Below are 23925 nucleotides of genomic sequence, written 5' to 3' on the forward strand. Positions count from 1 at the left end.
TGGTGGAAGTGTGGGCAATAGAGAGAGTTCATGGGGAAGGAGGGTCAGCAGACAGGTACCCAGAGGGGCATTTGCAGTCTTGAACACAGAGGAGGGGCTCAGGAAATGAGGTATCAGGAAGTGACTTCACTTCCTTGACGACAGACCCCAACAGAACTCGGAACTCGGTAACCTGGCACCCACATTCTATACACAGCCCCTTCCCCAGCTCACTTGGCCACAGGCAGAGTGAGATGTTGTGCTGTATCCCGAGGTCCCGGGGCCGTAGCCCCAGGAAGCCCTGTGCTGAGAGGCTTGTCCAATGCTTCCGGCGCTGGTTCAGCCCTCGCCCTCGACCCCTGTGGCCGTCTGGGAGGAGGTCCCCAAAGGTAATGTCAGGTGGCCCAGAGGAGGTTGGGCAAGGCCAGGCCAGCACTATGAGCCTCCCTGGGTGACTGCACCCCCTCCTCCTGAGTGTGTGGGGAACGGGGACATGGGACACCCTCCCAGGGCAGGGGCAGAGGGTGGGGGGTTTATAAACCTGCTGGTCCTGGTGTGTTCACACCTCAGGTCTGGCTGGAGGGTGAACGGGGACTGCCGGGGTGGCAACCACCACCCTGTCCATTAACCCTGGGCCCTCAGACTGTCTTCTCATGTCCTCCCTGGGGTCAAGACTGGCCTCCAGCCCCTGCCCTCCTTGGGGTTCACGGTAGTGTCACTGTGTATCTCTCCCCTGTCCTGTCCTAGAGTGAAGACACATCTTCATTGAGCTCAGATGCCACCCACATGGTGTGGCCTCTCCCGGCACGCACCCTGAAGAAGCGGGTGGAGCACCTGGTGCCTGCTGTCTTGGGTGGTGACCAATCTTATGTCCACCTGTTTCTGTCAAGCTACAAGAACTTTGCCAGTCCCCGGCATGTGCTGCACCTGCTTTTCCTCAGGTGAGCACTCAGGCCCTGGATCACACAGTGCCACTAGGCCGCCTCCCAGCTGTGAGTCTTAGGACTGTCACCACACCCCTCTGAGCCTCAGTTTCCTCCTGTGTTCAGTGGGTGGTCACAGGAACAAGCTCCAGTGGGTCCCCCATGGAAAGTGCTGCTCCTGAGTCTAGCCCTGTGGAAGGTCTGCTGGAGGGGCCACGGTCGTCCTCATTCAGGATTCCTGACACCCCCACGAGGAAGTCTCTGTCACCTCCTCACTGACCTCGTTGACTTGGGCTTCACTGTTTTCACATTTTTACAGGAAATTTGAGATTCTATCTGTAGGCTTCTGCGTGAATTCAAAGCAGGGAGACCAGAGGCGGGCAGAGCGGCTTCAGGTGCACCCAGATATCTTGGGAGAAGTTGGTTGGGGTTCATTCCTTCAACAATCATACGTGAAGCCACACTATGTGCAGTCCCTTTCTGGGCACTGACCATAATCCAATGAACCGAGGAGACTGCATTCCCTGCCCTCCTGGGCTTCCATTCTAGTCAGAGGTGAGACAGTCACAGTAGACATGAGAAGCAGGTAGTGCCACCATGTGGTAGATTTGACACACTCCTGACCTCTTCTAGGTATGGAAACATGATTTCTGATTGTGACGGGGATGGGGAATCCCTGGAGCAGCTAAAATGGTAAGTGGAGTTTAGGTGCAGAAGGAGGGGCTCCCATCTCCACACAACTGCCTGTGGTCTGCGGGGGCGTGTTGGTGGGGGGCTGGCAGAACTCTGGCTCTCACACATCTTATGATTCCTGCTACAGGGCTGAGGTCTCAAGGCTTTCCCTGCAGGGAAAGGAGTCAGGACGGCTGGGGATGTGGTCCCAGGCACCGTAGGGTGTGCGAGAGGTTGGAGAGCAGAGTGAGCCCAGAGAGAATCCATCCCCTCGCCCTCCCACCCAGCCCTGCCCACACCCCCAGAGCCCGTGCTGAGCCAGAGCAGGAGGTGTGCAGAGCATCCCGCTCACACTCGGGGCTGGAGCCACCATGGGGATGCTCAGCTGGTGCTGAGGGTGCAGAGTGTGGTCAGGGCCAAGAGATTGCTGTCACTGGAAAAAGGATATGCAGATTTTCATGCAGACACTTGGGCAGTACATTCACGTGTGAGGTCAAGTTTGAGCTTTTCCAAGGGCCCTGGGTAGGCCAGGGGAGCAGCGCCTCCCTCTGTTTCCTCATTTATCAGATATTGCTGGACACCTCCTGTGTGCCAGTGAGTAATGCCCAGAGCAGACAGCACCCTCCTGGGGTGGACAGGTCATTCCAGCAGGGATGGGGGCAGTGACACAGACAGAGGAGTTTGTCAGGTTTCCCTGAAGAAGGGAAACGTGGTCACATCAGTGGTTGAAGGCTCCTCCCATGGAGGCTTTTGCCAGCCCCTCCTTGGCTGCCAGGCCCATCTTGTGCCAGAACTGCCATACTGGGGGTGGACATTGGATGGGCTGGTCTATGGACAGGCACGGGCAGAGGGTACAAGACTGCAGCTCACTCAGGGGAGCCTTGGGAGGGCAGCATACAGGGATAGGCCAGGCTTCTGATGCTGTTGCCCACCTGTCTCCCACAGTGCCATGTCCTCTGTCTTAAAGATCTGGCTGGAATTCTATTCCACCGATTTCCACGAGCCTCCTGAATTTCATTCTTTGAAGTTTCTTTCGGCCTATGTACATATCAGTATGCGAGGTTCAGAGGTGGAGCGTAAGGCTGATCTTCTTCTGGCGCAGCTGGAGAAGCTGGAGCACCTGGAGCCTAGTGAGGCGGAGACTGAGGGTGAGGAGGAAGAGGGTGGGTGCCTGTGCGGTTTTGGGGAGGGGCCTGGGCTGGGCCACACAGAGCAGAGTTTCCAGAAGCAGGCTGGGGACAGGGGCACTGAGTACTCAGAACAATCATACAGTGTTCTGCAGTGTGGGGAGACTTCCTGAGGCTGGGCCTCTGGACTTGGGCTTCTGGAAAGACAGTGTCATTGGATGAGACATAGAAACTCACATTGATATTTTCAATTGTTGTCTATCCAGTTCCAGCTTCTGCCCAGGCTGAACAACTGTCCCAAGATCTGCTGCCATGTTCGGCTCGAGTTCCAGCTCCAGCTCCACCTCCACTGCCAGAGGCAGAGCGAGAGCAAGATCCAGAGCCCAAGCCAGAGCAAGAAGTAGAGCAGGAGCAAGATCCAGAGCAAGAGGTAGAGCAGGAGCAAGATCCAGAGCAAGTGGTAGATCAGACGCAAGATCCAGAGCAGGAGCAACAGAAAGATCAAGAGAAAGATCAGGAGAAAGAGCAAGAGAAAGAGCAGGAGAAAGATCAAGATCCAGAGGTAGAGCTAGAGCAACCTGACATAACCGTTCCTGAATCATCAGAAGAATTAGAAGAAACACCAGCACCCAGGGGAGCCCTGGCTCCAGAGCTCCCACAAACACCCTCACCAGTCCCCACTCCAGATCTGTTCTTGCCCTTCCTTGACGCTGTGCTTCTCCTCATTTTTGTCTCTGTCCTGCATCTCCTCAAATTTTTTCATCTTTTATTTTCAATAATATCCCTTGTATAAATTAAAGTGTTTTTAATATTTTCAAAATTACCATTCAGTGGCATCAAGTACATTTTTAATATGGGGCAACCCTTACCACCATCTAGTGGTCGAACAGCTTCATCAACTCTCTAGCCATTAAGCTGTCAATCCCCATCCCGCCTCTCCCTGTCCCTGACTACCACTCCATTTTCTGTGTGTGTGAATTTACCTATCGTGGATTGTTCCTATCAGTACGGTTATATGTTATGTGGCCTTTTGTATCTGGCCGCATAATATGAGAAAGATCTGATTAATTTTCATTTTATGTTTTTAGTAAGAGGAAAATTACAGAAAAATCAAAGACTCTATGTAGAGACACAAAGCCCTGATAGTTATTATTGCCATAATCTTGAAATAGGAACTACTGTTGAATGACCAGAGAGCCAGAAGCCACTGAGGAAAATGCTGACTTTTCCTGGTCCGAACAAAAACCAGAATAATGTCAAAAGGTGAAAAGACAAACCCCAGACTGGAAAATTCTTCATGGGCAGAGAAAGGGTAGTATGCATCCTAGTTGTACAAAGAGTTCTCATTTATCCATAGGGACAAAGGACATATTCCTGCGGTTCCACAGGGAAGCAATTCACATGGCCAGTAAATGTCAGACATCCGCGGCCTCCCTAATGATTATGCACCGAAATTTACTCACTATTCAGATAGCATTTGCCCCATCAGATGGGCAGGTCTGTATGTCTGGTGACCACCAGCTCTTGTGAGAATGAAGGAAGAAGAAGTCCCAGCAGATGCCCCAGGAGATGTGTCCATTGATACCCCTGTCGCAGGAGCCACTCAGCAGCTCCTACCAAAATGCCCACGTGTGTCCATGTGCCGGGCAGCAGTGATGCTAGGAAGTTACGCCACATATATATGTATTCTCCCTATGTTAATCAATAGATTCAATAAAGCTAAACTTGAAAAATTCCAAAGAGTGATGTTTACGGGACTTGTCAAATAACCTCAAAGTTAATATGAAAAAAATTATGTGCAAAAATGGCCCCCAAAATGTTCAAGACATAAGAAGAACAATAATAATAAAAATTAAAGAGGTAATCTGCTCCGTCCAATAAAATGTATTGCAAAGGAACATACTTGAAAGTGCATGAGATTGGCAAAGAATAAGCGAATAGTTCAGGGGAATAAAAGTTTGAATTTTGAAACAGATTCTGGTATATGTGGAAAGGATTCAGATTACTTAGGGGAAAGCACTTCATCATTACAGGGATTGAAATATTATTTATTTGGAAATTAAATCCAGTTATGCTTTTGCTAGGTACCGTTCACAAAAATAAATCTGAAATGAATTACTAACTTCCATATTTTGCAAAAGTATTAAGCATTAGAAGAAAGAAAAACACATAATAATTTCCACAGAAGCCAAAACTACTTTTGAGAATATGTAAGACTCATAAATATCAAAACACTAGATAAAATAAGATTTGACCATACGTATTTGTATATCTCAAGATAGAGAAAAATGTGTTATGTGAATGTATTGTGAATTTAGAAAATCAAAAAGAATTCATTAAAAACCTATTACAAACAAGACGACTTACTAAAATAAAATTTACATGTTGCGATTTAGAAAAATTCACATATAAAATTAATAAATGTCTTATGTAATAACAATAACTATCTAGATTACATTACGCAAATCAAGATTCCATTTTCAATAGCCACAAAATTGTTAAAATATTTGGCATAAAGCTAACAAGAACTCGACAAAGCCTGTTTAATTACGTGATTTAAGCATTAGAACACTCTTAAAACATACATACACAAACGATAGAGAAATGTCAGAGATATTTTCTTGGCCAGAAAGCCACATGATCCTAAGGATTTTATTTTCTCCTAAGTTACTTTATACGTGTGTCATGATCACATTAAAAATAGTCTCATTTGTTTCTTCACCTAGAACTAAATAAGATGATTATAAAATGTTGATGAAACATTAATCGTTCATCAGAAAAAAATGAGGAAACAAATCAAAAGGGAGGGGTAAGTCTACCAGAGATCGAAAATATTTTTTTATAAATTCTTCATTATCAAGACCATATGGAATTTGTTTATAAGTAAATATAAAACCTAATGAAAAAGAATGGAGAATTCAAAGAGATACCCAAGATTTATAGAAATTTAGTATTTAAGAAAGATAGCATTTCAAATCACTGGTGAAATTATGCTGCTAGTAATGTAGCAGCAGTTAACATGGATGACATAGCAGCAATTAATAAAAGCAAAGCAAACACAAACAAAAGGTTAATGCCGCCAACTAGGTCAAAAGGACACGACAGAAAGTAATTACAAGCTCTAATACTTAACATGGGTGATCAATAATGTTTCAATTTAAAAAAAAGCAAAAAAAATTAAAAACCTCTTAAACTAGGATAATATCATTAATACAATGATGTGTGAAAAAATGAGATGGAAATGACCAACAAAATGAAATAAAAATGAACAAAATATATCAACAATCCAAGAACACAAAAGGAAATTTAAATTGGCATCAATACTTAATTAGGTGCTTAAAATCCCTCATAGAGAACTATACATTTAAAATATATTGAAATATACAAGACTTCACCTATTAGATTTGCAAAATTTAATTTTTTGATAACAAACTTGTTAGTGAGACTGTGGGGATACAGGTATTATAATACATTGTGGTGGAATGCAAATGGTAGAGCCCATAAGGAGCAGAAACTCGCAAAATTTAGCAAAATTATACTTGGATATTTACTATTTTACACTGTAACCCAATATTCTGGAATCTATATCATATGTAACCTTGAAAAATTATAAGGTGAGGTGTCGACAAGATTGTTAATATGACAATACCTATTACTAAGGGTTGGAAACACCCCAAATTTTCAGTCATAAGGTTTGCATGAATAATTAGGGTGCATTTTTACAATCATGATTTCTAAACACTGAGTGTAAAATGTTATTGAAAAAACGAACAAACTGAAGACAATGAAGAGATGTACATGTTCACAGATGAGAAAATAAGTAGGGAAAATATATCAATTCTTCCAAATAAATCTATAAATTTTGTTTATATGTAAATAACAGTTGACATTTTTTACGCAATTTGATAAACTACTAATTCTATATTTCATACGGTTGAGTAAAGGCATAGAATGGACCAAACGGCTCTGGTTCTTCTCTGCAAATGGTGTTCATTTCCTACCATCTTCAGGTAGCTTCCTAATCTAGAATATTCTGAGGGCCTCCTAGATCACTTTCCTCTCTTAGAATGTCAGGCACTCGATAGCACGTCTTCTCCTCTTTCTTATCCTGGGATCATCTCCCAAGCCAGGGTGCAGCTGAATCAGCTCTTTCTCCAGCTCTCGGCACCATGCTTGGCATATGGTGGATACAAACAGAGAGAACAGAGGAGACAGAGCACAAGACTCTAGAGACAGGCGTGTTACAATGACATTTAGAAAGTGACACCTTCTCACTTTTGATCCTGTATTGGTTAGAAGTGAGTCACTAAGTCCAGTCCACACTGCAGGGCAGGGGATTACGTGAGGATGTGTGCAGCAGATGGTGGGGACCACTGGGAGCCCCTGAGGAGTCGCCAACCACACAGACAGAGATGTGGCACTTGAGTCCAAACCTAAATACACACGAAGCCATTGTGAGGTTTTATGGAGGAAAGCAGTATGTGAATGCATGAAATTCCAACTGTCGCATGGTGCAGACAGGGAAAACAGACCAAGAGCAAAAGTGACATTTTCAAGATTATATGACAGGAACCAGACCTGTCGTTAGTCGTATTCCATGCTACCTTCCACACCGTCGTGGATTTTATCTCTAGTCTTGTTTATTAGCTGCATGTGACACCGGCCATAGGTTTCAGAGATGTTTTCTCACACATGCCTGATGCCATCCCTAGGAAGAAGATGCTAGAAAGATCCCCACTGTGCAAAAGGGGAGACTGGGGAGGTCATGAGAGTGACAATGGCTTGTCCAGGGTCACATAAAGTGATAAGAAGCAGGAGCTGGGGATGAACCTACGTGTATCTCCTCCGAGCTGTGACGCTGGCTGCACCCAGGCCTTGCACAGGGGTGTGGTCAGGCAGTGTTGGTGGAAGTGTGGGCAATAGAGAGAGTTCATGGGGAAGGAGGGTCAGCAGACAGGTACCCAGAGGGGCATTTGCAGTCTTGAACACAGAGGAGGGGCTCAGGAAATGAGGTATCAGGAAGTGACTTCACTTCCTTGACGACAGACCCCAACAGAACTCGGAACTCGGTAACCTGGCACCCACATTCTATACACAGCCCCTTCCCCAGCTCACTTGGCCACAGGCAGAGTGAGATGTTGTGCTGTATCCCGAGGTCCCGGGGCCGTAGCCCCAGGAAGCCCTGTGCTGAGAGGCTTGTCCAATGCTTCCGGCGCTGGTTCAGCCCTCGCCCTCGACCCCTGTGGCCGTCTGGGAGGAGGTCCCCAAAGGTAATGTCAGGTGGCCCAGAGGAGGTTGGGCAAGGCCAGGCCAGCACTATGAGCCTCCCTGGGTGACTGCACCCCCTCCTCCTGAGTGTGTGGGGAACGGGGACATGGGACACCCTCCCAGGGCAGGGGCAGAGGGTGGGGGGTTTATAAACCTGCTGGTCCTGGTGTGTTCACACCTCAGGTCTGGCTGGTGGGTGAACGGGGACTGCCGGGGTGGCAACCACCACCCTGTCCATTAACCCTGGGCCCTCAGGCTGTCTTCTCATGTCCTCCCTGGGGTCAAGACTGGCCTCCAGCCCCTGCCCTCCTTGGGGTTCACGGTACTGTCACTGTGTATCTCTCCCCTGTCCTGTCCTAGAGTGAAGACACATCTTCATTGAGCTCAGATGCCACCAACATGGTGTGGCCTCTCCCGGCACGCACCCTGAAGAAGCGGGTGGAGCACCTGGTGCCTGCTGTCTTGGGTGGTGACCAATCTTATGTCCACCTGTTTCTGTCAAGCTACAAGAACGTTGCCAGTCCCCGGCATGTGCTGCACCTGCTTTTCCTCAGGTGAGCACTCAGGCCCTGGATCACACAGTGCCACTAGGCCGCCTCCCAGCTGTGAGTCTTAGGACTGTCACCACACCCCTCTGAGCCTCAGTTTCCTCCTGTGTTCAGTGGGTGGTCACAGGAACAAGCTCCAGTGGGTCCCCCATGGAAAGTGCTGCTCCTGAGTCCAGCCCTGTGGAAGGTCTGCTGGAGGGGCCGCGGTCGTCCTCATTCAGGATTCCTGACACCCCCACGAGGAAGTCTCTGTCACCCCCTCACTGACCTCGTTGACTTGGGCTTCACTGTTTTCACATTTTTACAGGAAATTTGAGATTCTATCTGTAGGCTTCTGCGTGAATTCAAAGCAGGGAGACCAGAGGCGGGCAGTGCGGCTTCAGGTGCACCCAGATATCTTGGGAGGAGTTGGTTGGGGTTCATTCCTTCAACAATCATACGTGAAGCCACACTATGTGCAGTCCCTTTCTGGGCACTGACCATAATCCAATGAACCGAGGAGACTGCATTCCCTGCCCTCCTGGGCTTCCAATCTAGTCAGAGGTGAGACAGTCACAGTAGACATGAGAAGCAGGTAGTGCCACCATGTGGTAGATTTGACACACTCCTGACCTCTTCTAGGTATGGAAACATGATTTCTGATTGTGACGGGGATGGGGAATCCCTGGAGCAGCTAAAATGGTAAGTGGAGTTTAGGTGCAGAAGGAGGGGCTCCCATCTCCACACAACTGCGTGTAGTCTGCGGGGGCGTGTGGGTGGGGGGCTGGCAGAACTCTGGCTCTCACACATCTTATGATTCCTGCTACAGGGCTGAGGGCTCAAGGCTTTCCCTGCAGGGAAAGGAGTCAAGACGGCTGGGGATGTGGTCCCAGGCACCGTAGGGTGTGGGAGAGGCTGGAGAGCAGAGTGAGCCCAGAGAGAATCCATCCCCTCGCCCTCCCACCCAGCCCTGCCCACACCCCCAGAGCCCGTGCTGAGCCAGAGCAGGAGGTGTGCAGAGCATCCCGCTCACACTCGGGGCTGGAGCCTCCATGGGGATGCTCAGCTGGTGCTGAGGGTGCAGAGTGTGGTCAGGGCCAAGAGATTGCTGTCACTGGGAAAAGGATATGCAGATTTTCATGCCGACACTTGGGCAGTACATTCACGTGTGAGCTCAAGTTTGGGCTTTTCCAAGGGCCCTGGGTAGGCCAGGGGAGCAGCGCCTCCCTCTGTTTCCTCATTTATCAGATATTGCTGGACACCTCCTGTTTGCCAGTGAGTAATGCCCAGAGCAGACAGCACCCTCCTGGGGTGGACAGGTCATTCCAGCAGGGATGGGGGCAGTGACACAGACAGAGGAGGTTGTCAGGTTTCCCTGAAGAAGGGAAACGTGGTCACATCAGTGGTTGAAGGCTCCACCCATGGAGGCTTTTGCCAGCCCCTCCTTGGCTGCCAGGCCCATCTTGCGCCAGAACTGCCATACTGGGGGTGGACATTGGATGGGCTGGTCTATGGACAGGCACGGGCAGAGGGTACTAGACTGCAGCTCACTCAGGGGAGCCTTGGGAGGGCAGCATAGAGGGATAGGCCAGGCCTCTGATGCTGTTGCCCACCTGTCTCCCACAGTGCCATGTCCTCTGTCTTAAAGATCTGGCTGGAATTCTATTCCACCGATTTCCACGAGCCTCCTGAATTTCATTCTTTGAAGTTTCTTTCGGCCTATGTACATATCAGTATGCGAGGTTCAGTGGTGGAGCGTAAGGCTGATCTTCTTCTGGCGCAGCTGGAGAAGCTGGAGCACCTGGAGCCTAGTGAGGCAGAGACTGAGGGTGAGGAGGAAGAGGGTGGGTGCCTGTGCGGGTTTGGGGAGGGGCCTGGGCTGGGCCACACAGAGCAGAGTTTCCAGAAGCAGGCTGGGGACAGGGGCACTGAGTACTCAGAACAATCATACAGTGTTCTGCAGTGTGGGGAGACTTCCTGAGGCTGGGCCTCTGGACTTGGGCTTCTGGAAAGACAGTGTCATTGGATGAGACATAGAAACTCACATTGATATTTTCAATTGTTGTCTATCCAGTTCCAACTCCTGCCCAGGCTGAACAACTGTCCCAAGTGCTGCTGCCATGTTCGGCTCGAGTTCCAGCTCCAGCTCCAATTCCACTGCCGGAGGCAGAGCGAGAGCAAGATCCAGAGCCTAAGCCAGAGCAAGAAGTAGATCATGAGCAAGATCCAGAGCAAGAGGTAGATCAGACGCAAGATCCAGAGCAGGAGCAACAGAAAGATCAAGAGAAAGATGAGGAGAAAGAGCAAGAGAAAGAGCAGGAGAAAGATCAAGATCCAGAGGTAGAGCTAGAGCAACCTGACATAACCGTTCCTGAAACATCAGAAGAATTAGAAGAAACACCAGCACCCAGGGGAGCCCTGGCTCCAGAGCTCCCACAAACACCCTCACCAGTCCCCACTCCAGATCTGTTCTTGCCCTTCCTTGACGCTGTGCTTCTCCTCATTTTTGTCTCTGTCCTGCATCTCCTCAAATTTTTTCATCTTTTATTTTCAATAATATCTCTTGTATAAAATAAAGTGTTTTTAATATTTTCAAAATTACCATTCAGTGGCATCAAGTACATTTTTAATATGGGGCAACCCTTACCACCATCTAGTGGTCGAACAGCTTCATCAACTCTCTAGCCATTAAGCTGTCAATCCCCATCCCGCCTCTCCCTGTCCCTGACTACCACTCCATTTTCTGTGTGTGTGAATTTACCTATCGTGGATTGTTCCTATCAGTACGGTTATATGTTATGTGGCCTTTTGTATCTGGCCGCATAATATGAGAAAGATCTGATTAATTTTCATTTTATGTTTTTAGTTAGAGGAAAATTACAGAAAAAGCAAAGACTCTATGTAGAGACACAAAGCCCTGATAGTTATTATTGCCATAATCTTGAAATAGGAACTACTGTTGAATGACCAGAGAGCCAGAAGCCACTGAGGAAAATGCTGACTTTTCCTGGTCCAAACAAAAACCAGAATAATGTCAAAAGGTGAAAAGACAAACCCCAGACTGGAAAATTCTTCATGGGCAGAGAAAGGGTAGTATGCATCCTAGTTGTACAAAGAGTTCTCATTTATCCATAGGGACAAAGGACATATTCCTGCAGTTCCACAGGGAAGCAATTCACATGGCCAGTAAATGTCAGACATCCGCGGCCTCCCTAATGATTATGCACCGAAATTTACTCACTATTCAGATAGCATTTGCCCCATCAGATGGGCAGGTCTGTATGTCTGGTGACCACCAGCTCTTGTGAGAATGAAGGAAGAAGAAGTCCCAGCAGATGCCCCAGGAGATGTGTCCATTGATACCCCTGTCGCAGGAGCCACTCAGCAGCTCCTACCAAAATGCCCACGTGTGTCCATGTGCCGGGCAGCAGTGATGCTAGGAAGTTACGCCACATATATATGTATTCTCCCTATGTTAATCAATAGATTCAATAAAGCTAAACTTGAAAAATTCCAAAGAGTGATGTTTACGGGACTTGTCAAATAACCTCAAAGTTAATATGAAAAAAATTATGTGCAAAAATGGCCCCCAAAATGTTCAAGACATAAGAAGAACAATAATAATAAAAATTAAAGAGGTAATTTGCTCCGTCCAATAAAATGTATTGCAAAGGAACATACTTGAAAGTGCATGAGATTGGCAAAGAATAAGCGAATAGTTCAGGGGAATAAAAGTTTGAATTTTGAAACAGATTCTGGTATATGTGGAAAGGATTCAGATTACTTAGGGGAAAGCACTTCATCATTACAGGGATTGAAATATTATTTATTTGGAAATTAAATCCAGTTATGCTTTTGCTAGGTACCGTTCACAAAAATAAATCTGAAATGAATTACTAACTTCCATATTTTGCAAAAGTATTAAGCATTAGAAGAAAGAAAAACACATAATAATTTCCACAGAAGCCAAAACTACTTTTGAGAATATGTAAGACTCATAAATATCAAAACACTAGATAAAATAAGATTTGACCATACGTATTTGTATATCTCAAGATAGAGAAAAATGTGTTATGTGAATGTATTGTGAATTTAGAAAATCAAAAAGAATTCATTAAAAACCTATTACAAACAAGACGACTTACTAAAATAAAATTTACATGTTGCGATTTAGAAAAATTCACATATAAAATTAATAAATGTCTTATGTAATAACAATAACTATCTAGATTACATTACGCAAATCAAGATTCCATTTTCAATAGCCACAAAATTGTTAAAATATTTGGCATAAAGCTAACAAGAACTCGACAAAGCCTGTTTAATTACGTGATTTAAGCATTAGAACACTCTTAAAACATACATACACAAACGATAGAGAAATGTCAGAGATATTTTCTTGGCCAGAAAGCCACATGATCCTAAGGATTTTATTTTCTCCTAAGTTACTTTATACGTGTGTCATGATCACATTAAAAATAGTCTCATTTGTTTCTTCACCTAGAACAAAATAAGATGATTATAAAATGTTGATGAAACATTAATCGTTCATCAGAAAAAAATGAGGAAACAAATCAAAAGGGAGGGGTAAGTCTACCAGAGATCGAAAATATTTTTTTATAAATTCTTCATTATCAAGACCATATGGAATTTGTTTATAAGTAAATATAAAACCTAATGAAAAAGAATGGAGAATTCAAAGAGATACCCAAGATTTATAGAAATTTAGTATTTAAGAAAGATAGCATTTCAAATCACTGGTGAAATTATGCTGCTAGTAATGTAGCAGCAGTTAACATGGATGACATAGCAGCAATTAATAAAAGCAAAGCAAACACAAACAAAAGGTTAATGCCGCCAAATAGGTCAAAAGGACACGACAGAAAGTAATTACAAGCTATAATACTTAAAATGGGTGATCAATAATGTTTCAATTAAAAAAAAAGCAAAAAAAATTAAAAACCTCTTAAACTAGGATAATATCATTAATACAATGATGTGTGAAAAAATGAGATGGAAATGACCAACAAAATGAAATAAAAATGAACAAAATATATGAACAATCTAAGAACACAAAAGGAAATTTAAATTGGCATCAATACTTAATTAGGTGCTTAAAATCCCTCATAGAGAACTATACATTTAAAATATATTGAAATATACAAGACTTCACCTATTAGATTTGCAAAATTTAATTTTTTGATAACAAACTTGTTAGTGAGACTGTGGGGATACAGGTATTATAATACATTGTGGTGGAATGCAAATGGTAGAGCCCATAAGGAGCAGAAACTCGCAAAATTTAGCAAAATTATACTTGGATATTTACTATTTTACACTGTAACCCAATATTCTGGAATCTATATCATATGTAACCTTGAAAAATTATAAGGTGAGGTGTCGACAAGATTGTTCATATGACAATACCTATTACTAAGGGTTGGAAACACCCCAAATTTTCATTCATAAGGTTTGCATGAATAATTAGGGTGCATTTTTACAATCATGATTTCTAAACACTGAGTGTAAAATGTTATTGAAAAAACGAACAAACTGAAGACAATGAAGAGATGTACATGTTCACAGATGAGAAAATAAGTAGGGGAAATATATCAATTCTTCCAAATAAATCTATAAATTTTGTTTATATGTAAATATCAGTTGACATTTTTTACGCAATTTGATAAACTACTAATTCTATATTTCATACGGTTGAGTAAAGGCATAGAATGGACCAAACGGCTCTGGTTCTTCTCTGCAAATGGTGTTCATTTCCTACCATCTTCAGGTAGCTTCCTAATCTAGAATATTCTGAGGGCCTCCTAGATCACTTTCCTCTCTTAGAATGTCAGGCACTCGATAGCACGTCTTCTCCTCTTTCTTATCCTGGGATCATCTCCCAAGCCAGGGTGCAGCTGAATCAGCTCTTTCTCCAGCTCTCGGCACCATGCTTGGCATATGGTGGATACAAACAGAGAGAACAGAGGAGACAGAGCACAAGACTCTAGAGACAGGCGTGTTACAATGACATTTAGAAAGTGACACCTTCTCACTTTTGATCCTGTATTGGTTAGAAGTGAGTCACTAAGTCCAGTCCACACTGCAGGGCAGGGGATTACGTGAGGATGTGTGCAGCAGATGGTGGGGACCACTGGGAGCCCCTGAGGAGTCGCCAACCACACAGACAGAGATGTGGCACTTGAGTCCAAACCTAAATACACACGAAGCCATTGTGAGGTTTTATGGAGGAAAGCAGTATGTGAATGCATGAAATTCCAACTGTCGCATGGTGCAGACAGGGAAAACAGACCAAGAGCAAAAGTGACATTTTCAAGATTATATGACAGGAACCAGACCTGTCGTTAGTCGTATTCCATGCTACCTTCCACACCGTCGTGGATTTTATCTCTAGTCTTGTTTATTAGCTGCATGTGACACCGGCCATAGGTTTCAGAGATGTTTTCTCACACATGCCTGATGCCATCCCTAGGAAGAAGATGCTAGAAAGATCCCCACTGTGCAAAAGGGGAGACTGGGGAGGTCATGAGAGTGACAATGGCTTGTCCAGGGTCACATAAAGTGATAAGAAGCAGGAGCTGGGGATGAACCTACGTGTATCTCCTCCGAGCTGTGACGCTGGCTGCACCCAGGCCTTGCACAGGGGTGTGGTCAGGCAGTGTTGGTGGAAGTGTGGGCAATAGAGAGAGTTCATGGGGAAGGAGGGTCAGCAGACAGGTACCCAGAGGGGCATTTGCAGTCTTGAACACAGAGGAGGGGCTCAGGAAATGAGGTATCAGGAAGTGACTTCACTTCCTTGACGACAGACCCCAACAGAACTCGGAACTCGGTAACCTGGCACCCACATTCTATACACAGCCCCTTCCCCAGCTCACTTGGCCACAGGCAGAGTGAGATGTTGTGCTGTATCCCGAGGTCCCGGGGCCGTAGCCCCAGGAAGCCCTGTGCTGAGAGGCTTGTCCAATGCTTCCGGCGCTGGTTCAGCCCTCGCCCTCGACCCCTGTGGCCGTCTGGGAGGAGGTCCCCAAAGGTAATGTCAGGTGGCCCAGAGGAGGTTGGACAAGGCCAGGCCAGCACTATGAGCCTCCCTGGGTGACTGCACCCCCTCCTCCTGAGTGTGTGGGGAACGGGGACATGGGACACCCTCCCAGGGCAGGGGCAGAGGGTGGGGGGTTTATAAACCTGCTGGTCCTGGTGTGTTCACACCTCAGGTCTGGCTGGAGGGTGAACGGGGACTGCCGGGGTGGCAACCACCACCCTGTCCATTAACCATGGGCCCTCAGGCTGTCTTCTCATGTCCTCCCTGGGGTCAAGACTGGCCTCCAGCCCCTGCCCTCCTTGGGGTTCACGGTACTGTCACTGTGTATCTCTCCCCTGTCCTGTCCTAGAGTGAAGACACATCTTCATTGAGCTCAGATGCCACCCACATGGTGTGGCCTCTCCCGGCACGCACCCTGAAGAAGCGGGTGGAGCACCTGGTGCCTGCTGTCTTGGGTGGTGACCAATCTTATGTCCACCTGTTTCTGTCAAGCTACAAGAACGTTGCCAGTCCCCGGCATGTGCTGCACCTGCTTTTCCTCAGGTGAGCACTCAGGCCCTGGATCACACAGTGCCACTAGGCCGCCTCCCAGCTGTGAGTCTTAGGACTGTCACCACACCCCTCTGAGCCTCAGTTTCCTCCTGTGTTCAGTGGGTGGTCACAGGAACAAGCTCCAGTGGGTCCCCCATGGAAAGTGCTGCTCCTGAGTCCAGCCCTGTGGAAGGTCTGCTGGAGGGGCCGCGGTCGTCCTCATTCAGGATTCCTGACACCCCCACGAGGAAGTCTCTGTCACCCCCTCACTGACCTCGTTGACTTGGGCTTCACTGTTTTCACATTTTTACAGGAAATTTGAGATTCTATCTGTAGGCTTCTGCGTGAATTCAAAGCAGGGAGACCAGAGGCGGGCAGTGCGGCTTCAGGTGCACCCAGATATCTTGGGAGGAGTTGGTTGGGGTTCATTCCTTCAACAATCATACGTGATGCCACACTATGTGCAGTCTCTTTCTGGGCACTGACCATAATCCAATGAACCGAGGAGACTGCATTCCCTGCCCTCCTGGGCTTCCAATCTAGTCAGAGGTGAGACAGTCACAGTAGACATGAGAAGCAGGTAGTGCCACCATGTGGTAGATTTGACACACTCCTGACCTCTTCTAGGTATGGAAACATGATTTCTGATTGTGACGGGGATGGGGAATCCCTGGAGCAGCTAAAATGGTAAGTGGAGTTTAGGTGCAGAAGGAGGGGCTCCCATCTCCACACAACTGCGTGTATTCTGCGTGGGCGTGTGGGTGGGGGGCTGGCAGAACTCTGGCTCTCACACATCTTATGATTCCTGCTACAGGGCTGAGGGCTCAAGGCTTTCCCTGCAGGGAAAGGAGTCAAGACGGCTGGGGATGTGGTCCCAGGCACCGTAGGGTGTGGGAGAGGCTGGAGAGCAGAGTGAGCCCAGAGAGAATCCATCCCCTCGCCCTCCCACCCAGCCCTGCCCACACCCCCAGAGCCCGTGCTGAGCCAGAGCAGGAGGTGTGCAGAGCATCCCGCTCACACTCGGGGCTGGAGCCTCCATGGGGATGCTCAGCTGGTGCTGAGGGTGCAGAGTGTGGTCAGGGCCAAGAGATTGCTGTCACTGGGAAAAGGATATGCAGATTTTCATGCCGACACTTGGGCAGTACATTCACGTGTGAGGTCAAGTTTGGGCTTTTCCAAGGGCCCTGGGTAGGCCAGGGGAGCAGCGCCTCCCTCTGTTTCCTCATTTATCAGATATTGCTGGACACCTCCTGTTTGACAGTGAGTAATGCCCAGAGTAGACAGCACCCTCCTGGGGTGGACAGGTCATTCCAGCAGGGACGGGGCAGTGACACAGACAGAGGAGGTTGTCAGGTTTCCCTGAAGAAGGGAAACGTGGTCACATCAGTGGTTGAAGGCTCCTCCCATGGAGGCTTTTGCCAGCCCCTCCTTGGCTGCCAGGCCCATCTTGCGCCAGAACTGCCATACTGGGTGTGGACATTGGATGGGCTGGTCTATGGACAGGCACGGGCAGAGGGTACTAGACTGCAGCTCACTCAGGGGAGCCTTGGGAGGGCAGCATAGAGGGATAGGCCAGGCCTCTGATGCTGTTGCCCACCTGTCTCCCACAGTGCCATGTCCTCTGTCTTAAAGATCTGGCTGGAATTCTATTCCACCGATTTCCACGAGCCTCCTGAATTTCATTCTTTGAAGTTTCTTTCGGCCTATGTACATATCAGTATGCGAGGTTCAGTGGTGGAGCGTAAGGCTGATCTTCTTCTGGCGCAGCTGGAGAAGCTGGAGCACCTGGAGCCTAGTGAGGCAGAGACTGAGGGTGAGGAGGAAGAGGGTGGGTGCCTGTGCGGGTTTGGGGAGGGGCCTGGGCTGGGCCACACAGAGCAGAGTTTCCAGAAGCAGGCTGGGGACAGGGGCACTGAGTACTCAGAACAATCATACAGTGTTCTGCAGTGTGGGGAGACTTCCTGAGGCTGGGCCTCTGGACTTGGGCTTCTGGAAAGACAGTGTCATTGGATGAGACATAGAAACTCACACTGATATTTTCAATTGTTGTCTATCCAGTTCCAACTCCTGCCAAGGCTGAACAACTGTCCCAAGAGCTGCTGCCATGTTCGGCTCGAGTTCCAGCTCCAGCTCCAATTCCACTGCCGGAGGCAGAGCGAGAGCAAGATCCAGAGCCTAAGCCAGAGCAAGAAGTAGAGCATGAGCAAGATCCAGAGCAAGAGGTAGATCAGACGCAAGATCCAGAGCAGGAGTAACAGAAAGATCAAGAGAAAGATCAGGAGAAAGAGCAAGAGAAAGAGCAGGAGAAAGATCAAGATCCAGAGGTAGAGCTAGAGCAACCTGACATAAACGTTCCTGAAACATCAGAAGAATTAGAAGAAACACCAGCACCCAGGGGACCCCTGGCTCCAGAGCTCCCACAAACACCCTCACCAGTCCCCACTCCAGATCTGTTCTTGCCCTTCCTTGACGCTGTGCTTCTCCTCATTTTTGTCTCTGTCCTGCATCTCCTCAAATTTTTTCATCTTTTATTTTCAATAATATCCCTTGTATAAAATAAAGTGTTTTTAATATTTTCAAAATTACCATTCAGTGGCATCAAGTACATTTTTAATATGGGGCAACCCTTACCACCATCTAGTGGTCGAACAGCTTCATCAACTCTCTAGCCATTAAGCTGTCAATCCCCATCCCGCCTCTCCCTGTCCCTGACTACCACTCCATTTTCTGTGTGTGTGAATTTACCTATCGTGGATTTTTCCTATCAGTACGGTTATATGTTATGTGGCCTTTTGTATCTGGCCGCATAATATGAGAAAGATCTGATTAATTTTCATTTTATGTTTTTAGTAAGAGGAAAATTACAGAAAAATCAAAGACTCTATGTAGAGACACAAAGCCCTGATAGTTATTATTGCCATAATCTTGAAATAGGAACTACTGTTGAATGACCAGAGAGCCAGAAGCCACTGAGGAAAATGCTGACTTTTCCTGGTCCGAACAAAAACCAGAATAATGTCAAAAGGTGAAAAGACAAACCCCAGACTGGAAAATTCTTCATGGGCAGAGAAAGGGTAGTATGCATCCTAGTTGTACAAAGAGTTCTCATTTATCCATAGGGACAAAGGACATATTCCTGCAGTTCCACAGGGAAGCAATTCACATGGCCAGTAAATGTCAGACATCCGCGGCCTCCCTAATGATTATGCACCGAAATTTACTCACTATTCAGATAGCATTTGCCCCATCAGATGGGCAGGTCTGTATGTCTGGTGACGACCAGCTCTTGTGAGAATGAAGGAAGAAGAAGTCCCAGCAGATGCCCCAGGAGATGTGTCCATTGATACCCCTGTCGCAGGAGCCACTCAGCAGCTCCTACCAAAATGCCCACGTGTGTCCATGTGCCGGGCAGCAGTGATGCTAGGAAGTTACGCCACATATATATGTATTCTCCCTATGTTAATCAATAGATTCAATAAAGCTAAACTTGAAAAATTCCAAAGAGTGATGTTTACGGGACTTGTCAAATAACCTCAAAGTTAATATGAAAAAAATTATGTGGAAAAATGGCCCCCAAAATGTTCAAGACATAAGAAGAACAATAATAATAAAAACAAAGAGGTAATTTGCTCCGTCCAATAAAATGTATTGCAAAGGAACATACTTGAAAGTGCATGAGATTGGCAAAGAATAAGCGAATAGTTCAGGGGAATAAAAGTTTGAATTTTGAAACAGATTCTGGTATATGTGGAAAGGATTCAGATTACTTAGGGGAAAGCACTTCATCATTACAGGGATTGAAATATTATTTATTTGGAAATTAAATCCAGTTATGCTTTTGCTAGGTACCGTTCACAAAAATAAATCTGAAATGAATTACTAACTTCAATATTTTGCAAAAGTATTAAGCATTAGAAGAAAGAAAAACACATAATAATTTCCACAGAAGCCAAAACTACTTTTGAGAAAATGTAAGACTCATAAATATCAAAACACTAGATAAAATAAGATTTGACCATACGTATTTGTATATCTCAAGATAGAGAAAAATGTGTTATGTGAATGTATTGTGAATTTAGAAAATCAAAAAGAATTCATTAAAAACCTATTACAAACAAGACGACTTACTAAAATAAAATTTACATGTTGCGATTTAGAAAAATTCACATATAAAATTAATAAATGTCTTATGTAATAACAATAACTATCTAGATTACATTACGCAAATCAAGATTCCATTTTCAATAGCCACAAAATTGTTAAAATATTTGGCATAAAGCTAACAAGAACTCGACAAAGCCTGTTTAATTACGTGATTTAAGCATTAGAACACTCTTAAAACATACATACACAAACGATAGAGAAATGTCAGAGATATTTTCTTGGCCAGAAAGCCACATGATCCTAAGGATTTTATTTTCTCCTAAGTTACTTTATACGTGTGTCATGATCACATTAAAAATAGTCTCATTTGTTTCTTCACCTAGAACAAAATAAGATGATTATAAAATGTTGATGAAACATTAATCGTTCATCAGAAAAAAATGAGGAAACAAATCAAAAGGGAGGGGTAAGTCTACCAGAGATCGAAAATATTTTTTTATAAATTCTTCATTATCAAGACCATATGGAATTTGTTTATAAGTAAATATAAAACCTAATGAAAAAGAATGGAGAATTCAAAGAGATACCCAAGATTTATAGAAATTTAGTATTTAAGAAAGATAGCATTTCAAATCACTGGTGAAATTATGCTGCTACTAATGTAGCAGCAGTTAACATGGATGGCATAGCAGCAATTAATAAAGCAAAGCAAACTCAAACAAAAGGTAAATGCCACCAACTAGGTCAAAAGGACACGACAAAAAGTAATTACAAGCTCTAATACTTAAAATGGGTGATCAATAATGTTTCAATTAAAAAAAAAGCAAAAAAAATTAAAAACCTCTTAAACTAGGATAATATCATTAATACAATGATGTGTGAAAAAATGAGCTGGAAATGACCAACAAAATGAAATAAAAATGAACAAAATATATGAACAATCTAAGAACACAAAAGGAAATTTAAATTGGCATCAATACTTAATTAGGTGCTTAAAATCCCTCATAGAGAACTAAACATTTAAAATATATTGAAATATACAAGACTTCACCTATTAGATTTGCAAAATTTAATTTTTTGATAACAAACTTGTTAGTGAGACTGTGGGGATACAGGTATTATAATACATTGTGGTGGAATGCAAATGGTAGAGCCCATAAGGAGCAGAAACTCGCAAAATTTAGCAAAATTATACTTGGATATTTACTATTTTACACTGTCACCCAATATTCTGGAATCTATATCATATGTAAACTTGAAAAATTATAAGGTGAGGTGTCGACAAGATTGTTCATATGACAATACCTATTACTAAGGGTTGGAAACACCCCAAATTTTCATTCATAAGGTTTGCATGAATAATTAGGGTGCATTTTTACAATCATGATTTCTAAACACTGAGTGTAAAATGTTATTGAAAAAACGAACAAACTGAAGACAATGAAGAGATGTACATGTTCACAGATGAGAAAATAAGTAGGGAAAATATATCAATTCTTCCAAATAAATCTATAAATTTTGTTTATATGTCAATAACAGTTGACATTTTTTACGCAATTTGATAAACTACTAATTCTATATTTCATACGGTTGAGTAAAGGCATAGAATGGACCAAACGGCTCTGGTTCTTCTCTGCAAATGGTGTTCATTTCCTACCATCTTCAGGTAGCTTCCTAATCTAGAATATTCTGAGGGCCTCCTAGATCACTTTCCTCTCTTAGAATGTCAGGCACTCGATAGCACGTCTTCTCCTCTTTCTTATCCTGGGATCATCTCCCAAGCCAGGGTGCAGCTGAATCAGCTCTTTCTCCAGCTCTCGGCACCATGCTTGGCATATGGTGGATACAAACAGAGAGAACAGAGGAGACAGAGCACAAGACTCTAGAGACAGGCGTGTTACAATGACATTTAGAAAGTGACACCTTCTCACTTTTGATCCTGTATTGGTTAGAAGTGAGTCACAAAGTCCAGTCCACACTGCAGGGCAAGGGATTACGTGAGGATGTGTGCAGCAGATGGTGGGGACCACTGGGAGCCCCTGAGGAGTCGCCAACCACACAGACAGAGATGTGGCACTTGAGCCCAAACCTAAATACACACGAAGCCATTGTGAGGTTTTATGGAGGAAAGCAGTATGTGAATGCATGAAATTCCAACTGTCGCATGGTGCAGACAGGGAAAACAGACCAAGAGCAAAAGTGACATTTTCAAGATTATATGACAGGAACCAGACCTGTCGTTAGTCGTATTCCATGCTACCTTCCACACCGTCGTGGATTTTATCTCTAGTCTTGTTTATTAGCTGCATGTGACACCGGCCATAGGTTTCAGAGATGTTTTCTCACACATGCCTGATGCCATCCCTAGGAAGAAGATGCTAGAAAGATCCCCACTGTGCAAAAGGGGAGACTGGGGAGGTCATGAGAGTGACAATGGCTTGTCCAGGGTCACATAAAGTGATAAGAAGCAGGAGCTGGGGATGAACCTACGTGTATCTCCTCCGAGCTGTGACGCTGGCTGCACCCAGGCATTGCACAGGGGTGTGGTCAGGCAGTGTTGGTGGAAGTGTGGGCAATAGAGAGAGTTCATGGGGAAGGAGGGTCAGCAGACAGGTACCCAGAGGGGCATTTGCAGTCTTGAACACAGAGGAGGGGCTCAGGAAATGAGGTATCAGGAAGTGACTTCACTTCCTTGACGACAGACCCCAACAGAACTCGGAACTCGGTAACCTGGCACCCACATTCTATACACAGCCCCTTCCCCAGCTCACTTGGCCACAGGCAGAGTGAGATGTTGTGCTGTATCCCGAGGTCCCGGGGCCGTAGCCCCAGGAAGCCCTGTGCTGAGAGGCTTGTCCAATGCTTCCGGCGCTGGTTCAGCCCTCGCCCTGGACCCCTGTGGCCGTCTGGGAGGAGGTCCCCAAAGGTAATGTCAGGTGGCCCAGAGGAGGTTGGGCAAGGCCAGGCCAGCACTATGAGCCTCCCTGGGTGACTGCACCCCCTCCTCCTGAGTGTGTGGGGAACGGGGACATGGGACACCCTCCCAGGGCAGGGGCAGAGGGTGGGGGGTTTATAAACCTGCTGGTCCTGGTGTGTTCACACCTCAGGTCTGGCTGGAGGGTGAACGGGGACTGCCGGGGTGGCAACCACCACCCTGTCCATTAACCCTGGGCCCTCAGGCTGTCTTCTCATGTCCTCCCTGGGGTCAAGACTGGCCTCCAGCCCCTGCCCTCCTTGGGGTTCACGGTACTGTCACTGTGTATCTCTCCCCTGTCCTGTCCTAGAGTGAAGACACATCTTCATTGAGCTCAGATGCCACCCACATGGTGTGGCCTCTCCCGGCACGCACCCTGAAGAAGCGGGTGGAGCACCTGGTGCCTGCTGTCTTGGGTGGTGACCAATCTTATGTCCACCTGTTTCTGTCAAGCTACAAGAACGTTGCCAGTCCCCGGCATGTGCTGCACCTGCTTTTCCTCAGGTGAGCACTCAGGCCCTGGATCACACAGTGCCACTAGGCCGCCTCCCAGCTGTGAGTCTTAGGACTGTCACCACACCCCTCTGAGCCTCAGTTTCCTCCTGTGTTCAGTGGGTGGTCACAGGAACAAGCTCCAGTGGGTCCCCCATGGAAAGTGCTGCTCCTGAGTCCAGCCCTGTGGAAGGTCTGCTGGAGGGGCCGCGGTCGTCCTCATTCAGGATTCCTGAAACCCCCACGAGGAAGTCTCTGTCACCCCCTCACT

The sequence above is a fragment of the Cynocephalus volans genome, chromosome 17 (genome assembly GCF_027409185.1).
Source record: "Cynocephalus volans isolate mCynVol1 chromosome 17, mCynVol1.pri, whole genome shotgun sequence".
In the NCBI taxonomy this organism is placed as follows: domain Eukaryota; kingdom Metazoa; phylum Chordata; class Mammalia; order Dermoptera; family Cynocephalidae; genus Cynocephalus; species Cynocephalus volans.